Here is an 8887-nt window from a genome sequence, read left to right as displayed (position 1 = left end):
CTATGTACAAAATTGAATAAAATGCGGGAGGCTTTCAGCTCCAGGATTACATCCATTTGCTGATCAAAATAAATATAGATACTTTCCAATTAATGAATGAAGATAACGTGTCTTTAATAATGACACTTGTTCAGGAACTAAGGTAATTCAACATGTTGCCATTAGGTTTAACAGGCCAAGCACCTCCTAACAAATCTCTTTGTCCTAGTGCTATACAGCATTATAGTGTATTTAATATTTCAATAATATTTAAATAATATTAATATTATTGAATTAGGGTGGAGCTTAGAATGATAGCACCAAACGGCAACTCCCTCGCTTGCATCTGCGGAAAGAGCTCTATTTCTATCTTTAATTTCTCTATTTTTCCCTTTCAGGGTTCTTTTGAAGACCCTGAGCTGGAGTTACACGCTGACTTCGGTTCTTCGTGGGAATGGGACCCGCTCTCGGGGTTTCAAGACTGGCCGTTATTCGATATACCAAGGACGCAGCCTATAAGACTAGCTCGCCTTCAGAGTTCTGGGATTTCGTGGCTCTGGAGGCGGGCGGACTCCAGGTTGGTGCCTCTGCAGGAAACTGGTGTGTCGTGGGAGATGGAAGATCGAAAGCAGCAAGCTGGCTGCTGGCTGTGTGCCCAGAGACCCGAGATCTTTGGGCACAGAGCTTGGAAAAGGCAATGAATTACTGGGTGAACGAGTAGTCTTGGGGTTACTGCAGGTCTGTGTCTTTATTGATGCTTTGCTGTAGGCATGAGTGCTCGGTGTGGGGGGGGGCGCTGATGCTTTTTTTGCTGGTGGGGAGGGGGAGGGTTGTTGCTTTGCTCCTGCTTGTGCGTGGGAGGGGAGAGCTGGGGGAGCTTTAGGGTTCTAACATTTAACTTTGGGGCACTCCTCTGTTTTTGTGGATGGTTGCCAAGAAAACAAATTTCAGGATATATATTATATACATCTCTCTGACATTAAATGTATCTTTGAAACCTTTGAATTCAAAAATGATTATATGTAAGAAGTACATGAATGGCATATTTCATTATGCCACCATATGTGTGTATTTATCTCACTAAAAGGAAAATGAAGTAGACACGTTTCCCGGCTCCTATGTTTTTCTTTCGATTAGTTGCTGGAGTTACAAAACATAACAGTGGCAATGAAGTTTCAAAATGATCCCGAGTCGATTATATACCTGTTGAAGTGCAGCATTTTTTTTCTTCGGAAGGTGGAGAGTTACAGTCAAGTTAGAAAAGACAGGAAAACATTCGAAGTTAAGAAGCAATAGGTATGGCAATGCATTCATGAACAGTGAGTAGCAGGTGATAATAGTCATAAATAAAAAAAGCAGAAATTGTTGGCTACACCAGAAAGATAAGCACATTCAATTGCACAACAGATAACTGGATGATGTATACTGAACGAATTGAGGAGTACTTTGAAGCGAATGAAAAATGAGTGCCAGTGTTACTGAGCGCAATAGGTGGAAAAGCACACAGTCTGATTAGATGTTTAACTACTTCAACAAAACCAGCTGAAATAAGCTTTGCTAATATCATGAACGTAATGCAGGAACATTTAGAACCAAAACCATTGTTGATTGCAGTATGTTTTAAGTTTCATAAGCAGAATCAAAAGGAAGGGGAGTCCATTTCAGCTTAAGTGGCTGAATTGAAGAAATTGTCAGTTCAGTCATGCACTAAGAGATCGATTAGTTTGTGAAATCTTACAAAAAAGCATTCAAAACTGCTCCTAACGAAACGCAATTCACAAATAAAAGAGCAGATGAATTTATTGTATCAATGGAAACAGCATCCAGAGACACAAGAGAATTGCAGTCAAAAATGAAAGTGAGCGCGAACAAAACTGCAATATCTAAACGGAACCTGTCTGGCCTAACAAACTGTGTAACCATTGTGGCGAAACTTGCAGAAGATACGACAAAATAAAACACTTACAAAAAGTATGTTGGGCAGACGAAAATAAATGGACTGCACAGGAAAGAGAAAAGAGATGAAAAGTCAAGTTGCAGTTTCAAAAAGTGCACTAATCAGCATGCGGTGTGGTTAATGAAAAATCTGATAACAATGGCAGTGACACGGTACTGAGTATCCTTGAGATTTACAATGTGAAAACTAACAAAAGACATGCAATAAGGTTTACAGCAGAAGTGAAAGGCAAATTAGTTAAAATGGAATTGGACATTGGCTCAGCTGTTTCAGTCATCCCACAAAATGAGTTTGAATGGCATTTCAAAGTTACAGAACTGAAGCCTGCAGATATCTAACTAAGAACCTACACTGAAGTAAAAATAACTCCTGTTGGAATGACATTCATAACATTGAAAGACAACAACCAACAAGCCACATTGGGCTTGTATGTGGTAAGAACAGGAAGGCCACCATTGGGGAGCCATGACTGGCTGAGACAACTATAACTTGATTGGAGATCCATCCACCATTTGCAAATTAAGAAAGGTACTGAATGATGCTACAGCAGTGTTCAACTCAAAGATATCAAGAGTAAATGAAAATGCTACACCCAAGTTTTACAAAGCCCATCCAGTTCCTTAGGCGGGAGGTGGGAGGAGAAGACAGCAGCGTGCCGCGCACGCGCAGCTCTCCAGTGCAAATGATATCGTATCCGTTAAATAGGGGCCGTGGACAATTTTGATTTGATGGAGACAGACGTGAAAGCACAAAGGAACATCTGGAGAAATTTCTGAAACACAGGTTCACTGCTGCTGTTACTGGGCGATCGAGAATCTTCCGGATCCCCGGCTTTGCCTGCTGCTGGCGACCGAGACTGAGGTCGAATCATTCAGATAGAGATGGTGCTCGGTACTTGGTGTCGGAGGGCTGATCGGAGGCTTGAAGTTTTCGGACGACTCAGAGTCGGACTGTGGTCGGGCATGGCAGGGAGAATTTTCTTCCTTCTCCCGTCTGCGTGAGATGTGAGACATTTGAGAGACTTTGAACTTTTTACTGTGCCGTGGACTGTTCTTCATCAAGTTATGGTATTGTTGCACTGTTGTAACTGTATGTTATAATTCTGTGGTCTTGTTAGTTTTTTCAGTCTTGGTCTGTTCTGTGTTTTCTGATATCACACCGGAGGAATATTGCATCATTTCTTAATGCATACATTACTAAATGACAATAAAAGAGGACTGCGTGTCCTCATAATCTAATACTATCCATGATAAAGCACCCAGTGAGCTAGACTGCATGGAAGCTGCCAGAATTCTTTCCAATGGGCAACGCCAGTGGTCCCAGTAGCCTGGAAGGATGGATCTGTCAGGATCTGTGGTGATTTTAAGATCACCATCAACCCAGTACTGAATGTAGAATCAATATCCTCTGACCAAGATAGAGGATTATCTTTGCAAACCTTTCTGGAGGAAACACTTCAGCAAAGTGGACTTGGCTGAAGTTTCCCTGCAGATAGAGATAGAAGAAGAGTGTAAGGTTTTTTTCTCACCATAAAGACTCACAAAGGGCTTTATCGCTATAATAAGCTTATATTTGGAGGAGCATCTGCACCTGCACTCTGGCAGAAAGCTATGGACCACAAGGCTGCTCAGGCACTCAGTGTTTCCTGGACGACAGCATTGTTACCTACAAGCATGACAGGGTCCAAGATCTCAAGACAGCGTTAAAAAGATTAAAAGATTATGAGCTCAGAACACAATGCAACAAATGTGAATTCTTTAAACCAAGCACCATTAACTGTGGTCACACCATTAATGCACAAGTTTTATACAATTGTGCTGAGAAAATTCAAGCAGTGGTGGATGTCCTAAGAACAAAGGATGTGCCACAGTTGTGGCCCCTTTTGGGATTTGTCAAATATTGTAATAAGTTCCTGCCAAACTTGTGCTCTACCCCTTGAACTCTTCTACAGATTGGAAAGAAAAGGCAGTGTGAGGTGGCATTAAAGAAGGTAAAGGAAAGGTAGATTTTACCACTTGGGGTAAAAGAGAGGCAAGACTGTGCAGGCGCGTGACATCAGCCAGTAGAGCGCGTAAGGTTTAAAAAGATCGCTGTACCCAGTGGGCAGCGGAGTGAGAGGCAGCAGAGTGATAGGGCTTTGGCTCAACGGGCTTAGGTGGTAAGGGGACGAGGCGAGGTAGGTTTACCAGTGTTTTTTGCAGAAAGGAGGAGGTATGTGTGTGAGGCCAGTTTTCTCTGCTCGGTGTCAGATGCAGGAGGTCCTGGAGTCTCCCAGCCGGCCATATCTGCACCAGCTGTGTCGAGCTGCAGCTCCTAAGGGACTGAGTTAGGGAACTGGAGGTGCAGATCGATAACCTTCGCCTGGTCAGGGAGAGCGAGGAGGTGATAGAAAGGAGTTATACGCAGGTGGTCACACCGGGGCCACGGCAGACAGACAAGTGGGTAACAGTCGGGAGAGGGAAGGGGAAGAGTCAGGTACTAGAGAGTACCTCTGTGGCTGTACCCCTTGAAAATAAGTACTCCTGTTTGAGTACTGTTGGGGAGGGGGAGAGACAGACTACCTGGGGGAAGCCACAGTCTGGCCCTGTGGGCTCAGAAGGGGAGGGAAAGGAAGAGGAAGGCAGTAGTGATAGGGGGCTCTATAGTTAGGGGGTCAGACAGGCAATTCTGTAGACGCAGGAAAGAAACTCAGATGATAGTTTGCCTCCCAGGTGCCAGGGTCCGGGATGTTTCATATCACGTCCAAGATATCCTGCAGTGAGAGGGCGAACAGCCAGAGGTCATGGTACATATTGGTACCAATGACATAGGTAGGAAAAGGGAAGAGGTCCTGAAAAAAAGAGTACAGGGAGTTAGGAAGGAAGCTGAGAAGCAGGACCGGAAAGGTAATAATCTCGGGATTACTGCCTGTGCCACGCAACAGTGAGAATAGGAATAGAATGAGGTGGAGGATAAATGCGCGGCTGAGGGACTGGAGCAGGGGGCAGGGATTCAGATTTCTGGACCATTGGGACCCCTTTTGAGGCAGGTGTGACCTGTACAAAAAGGACGGGTTGCACTTGAATCGCAGGGGGACCAATATGCTGGCAGGGAGGTTTGTTAAGGCTACTGGGGAGAGTTTAAACTAGAATTGTTGCGGGGGGGTGGGAACCAAACTAAAGAGACTGGGTAAGAGGAAGTGGGCTCACAAATAGAGAAAGCTTGTAGACAGTGCGAGAGGGAGGATAGGCAGGTGATAGAGAAACGATGTGCCCAGACCGAAGGTTTGAGATGCATCTATTCTAATGCAAGGAGTGTTGTGAACAAAGCAGATGAGCTTAGAGCGTGGATCAGTACTCGGAGATATGATGTGGTAGCCACAACAGAGACTTGGATGGCTCAGGGACAGGATTGGTTACTTCAAGTGCCGAGTTTTAGATGTTTTGGAAAGGACAGGGAGGGAGACAAAAGAGGTGGGGGCGTGGCACTGTTGATCAGAGATAGTGTCACAGCTGCAGAAAAGGTGCACGCCATGGAGGGATTGTCTACGGAGTCTCTGTGGGTGGAGGTTACGAACAGGAAGAGTCAATAACTTTACTGGGTGATTTTTATAGGCTGCCCAATAGTAACAGGGATATTGAGGAGCAGATAGGGAAACAGATTCTGGAAAGGTGTAATAACAACAGAGTTGTCGTGATGGGAGATTTTAATTTCCCAAATACCGATTGGCATCGCCCTAGAGCAAGGGGTTTAGATGGGGTGGAGTTTGCTAGGTGTGTTCAGGAAGGTTTCTTGACACAATATGTAGATAAGCCTACAAGAGGAGAGGCTGTACTTGATCTGGTATTGGGAAATGAACCCGGTCAGGTGTCAGATCTCACAGTGGGAAAGCATTTTGGAGACAGTGATCATAATTCTATCTCCTTTACAATAGCATTGGAGAGAGACAGGCACAGACAAGTTAGAAAAGTGTTAATTGGAGTAAGGGGAATTATGAGGCTATCAGGCAGGAAATTGGAAGCTTAAATTGGAAACAGATATTCTCAGGGAAAAGTACGGAAGAAATGTGGCAAATGTTCAGGGGATATTTGTGTGGAGTTCTGAATAGGTACGTTCCAATGAGACAGGGAAGTTATGGTAGTGTACAGGAACTGTGCTGTACAAAGGCTGTAATAAATCTAGTCAAGAAGAAAAGCTTACAAAAGGTTCAGAGGGCTAGGTAATGTTAGAGGTTGAGAAGATTATAAGGCTAATAGGAAGGAGCTTAAGAAGGAAATTAGGAGAGCCAGAAGGGGCCATGAGAAGGCCTTGGCGGGCAGGATTAAGGAAAACCCAAAGCATTCTACAAGTATGTGAAGAGCAAGAGGATAAAACGTGAAAGTGTGCCAGTGCGAAAGTATGTACGGAACCGGAGGAAATAGCAGAGATACTTAATGAATACTTTACTTCAGTATTCACTATGGAAAAGGATCTTGATGATTGTAGTGGTGACTTGCAGCAGACTGAAAAGCTTGAGCACGTAGATATTAAGAAAGAGGATGTGCTGGAGCTTTTGGAAAGCATCAAGTTGGATAAGTCGTCGGGACCGGATGAGATGTACCCCAAGCTACTGTGGGAGGCAAGGGAAGAGATTGCTGAGCCTCTTGCGATGACCTTTGCATCATCAATGGGGACGGGAGAGGTTCCAGAGGATTGGAGGGTTGCGGATGTTTTTCCTTTATTCAAGAAATGGAGTAGAGATAGCCCAGGAAATTATAGACCTGTGAGTCTTACCTCAGTGGTTGGTAAGTTGATGGAGAAGATCCTGAGAGGCAGGATTTATGAATATTTAGAGAGGTATAATATGATTAGGAATAGTCAGCATGGCTTTGTCAAAGGCAGGTCAAGCCTTACGAGCCTTATTGAATTTTTTGAGGATGTGACTAAACACATTGATGAAGGAAGAGCAGTAGGTGTAGTGTATATGGATTTCAGCAAGGCATTTGATAAGGTACCCCATGCAAGGCTTACTGAGAAAGTGAGGAGGTATGGGATCCAAGGGTATATTGCTTTGTGGATCCAGAACTGGCTTGCCCACAGAAGGCAAAGAGTGGCTGTAGACGGGTCATATTCTGCATGGAGGTCAGTCACTAGGTGGTGTGCCTCAGGGATCTGTTCTGGGACCCTTACTCTTCGTGATTTTTATAAATGACCTGGATGAGGAAGTGGAGGGATGGGTTAGTAAGTTTGCTGATGACACAAAGGTTGGAGATGCTGTGGATAGTGTGGAGGGCTGTCAGAGGTTACAGTGGGACATTGATAGGATGCAAAACTGGGCTGAGAAGTGGTAGATGGAGTTCAACCCAGATAAGTGTGAAGTGGTTCAGTTTGGTAGGTCAAATATGATGGTAGAATATAGTATTAATGGTAAGACTCTTGGCAATGTGGAGGATCAGCGGGATCTTGGGGTCCGAGTCCATAGGACGCTCAAAGCCGCTGCGCATGTTGACTCTGTGGTTAAGAAGGCATACGGTGTATTGGCCTTCATCAGTCGTGGAATTGAATTTAGGAGCCGAGAGGTAATGTTGCAGCCATAGGACCCTGGTCAGACCCCACTTGGAGTACTGTGCTCAGTCCTGGTCGCCTCACTACAGGAAGGATGTAGAAGCCATAGAAAGGGTGCAGAAGCGATTTACAAGGACGTTGCCTGGATTGGGGAGCATGCTTTATGAGAATAGGTTGAGTGAACTCGGCCTTTTCTCCTTGGAGTGATGGAGGATGAGAGGTAACCTGATAGAGGTGTACAAGATGATGAGAGGCATTGATCCTGTGGATAGTCACAGGCTTTTCTCCAGGGCTGAAATGGTTGCCACAAGAGGACACAGGTTTAAGATGCTGGGAAGTAGGTACAGAGGAGATGTCAGGGGTTAAGTTTTTTACTCAGAGAGTGGTGAGTGTGTGGAATGGGCTGCCGGCAACAGTGGTGGAGGCAGATATGATAAAAGAGACTTTTGGATAGGTACACGGAGCTTAGAAAAATAGAGGGCTATATGTAAGCCTAGTAATTTCTAAGGTAAGGACATGTTTGGCACAACTTTGTGGGCAGAAGGGCCTGTATTGTGCTGTAGGTTTTCTATGTTTCTACAAAATGGTGCCACTTCGTCCAGTGAAGAGTGAAGCTTGCCTGTGACACCTCACCTTACGTGCGATCATGTCACACGTTATATGATTCAAAGATTTAAAATTCAAAGTATGTATACCGGATACATCCCGTTCAATATCAAACACTCAACGCGCCAAAAAAGAACAAATTATGCAAACGGCAAAAAGCTAAAGGATAACACCTAGAATATTAACCACCATACCTGGAGTCAATTAGTATTAAGTTTAGTTCAGTTCTGTGCCGCGTCGCTGGCCCTCTGCAGGCCGCAGCGTAAAGCATTCGTCTCTGAAGCGCCCCAAACCGCTCAAAAACAGCAAAACATGAATAACCAGAATCTAGGAACACATGCAACTTCCCCCAAAACGTCCCCAGCCTCCCCAATCAATCCTTGCAACATGGATCCCAAGACTCCTGCACCTCCTCCGACAGCAGCTTAGCGAGAGGGGAAGGCAAACCGGTCAACCTCCGACAGACGGACGGCGCCGAACTCCCGCCCGTCCTCCGCTGTGGAAGTGAACGTCTCTTCGCCTTTGCATCCCGTTCCCTTACCGCTGCAGAGAGAAAAAAATACGCACAGGTCGACAAGAATCTGGTATGGTGGGTCGTAAAACGTTTCAACCAGAACTTGTTTTGTTTGGGAGGGAGTTTACCTGATCATCAACCACAATGCAACGCACATTGATATTATGTTTATATTAAATATATAAGGAGCGTCACCTGCAAGTAGTCACAGCGTTTTTTTTTGGGTGGGTGTGGATCAGGAATTAAATTAAAAATGATTGTAAATAATTACTTTAAGCCACCTCTACAAAAACATGTAAGCGATAACA

At 44.7% G+C, this 8887-nt stretch overlaps 1 protein-coding gene across 3 annotated transcripts in view; it reads left to right on the top strand.

The window, feature by feature from the left end:
- Positions 1–8513: 8513 nt before the first annotated feature.
- The window catches only part of LOC134349475 (alpha-(1,3)-fucosyltransferase 4-like), a 53705-nt gene continuing 53331 nt past the window's right edge, over positions 8514–8887 (top strand). Inside the window, exon 1 of one of the 3 annotated variants that reach the window (XR_010018681.1) lies at positions 8514–8649. The gene's annotated coding sequence lies outside the window, so the exon portion shown is untranslated. The remainder of the gene's footprint in view (positions 8650–8887) is intronic. The other 2 variants (XR_010018682.1, XM_063053843.1) reach the window with 2 other exon arrangements.

This window comes from Mobula hypostoma, chromosome 7, assembly GCF_963921235.1.
Source record: "Mobula hypostoma chromosome 7, sMobHyp1.1, whole genome shotgun sequence".
In the NCBI taxonomy this organism is placed as follows: Eukaryota; Metazoa; Chordata; class Chondrichthyes; order Myliobatiformes; family Myliobatidae; genus Mobula; species Mobula hypostoma.
This window is presented reverse-complemented; position numbering and strand designations above follow the sequence as displayed.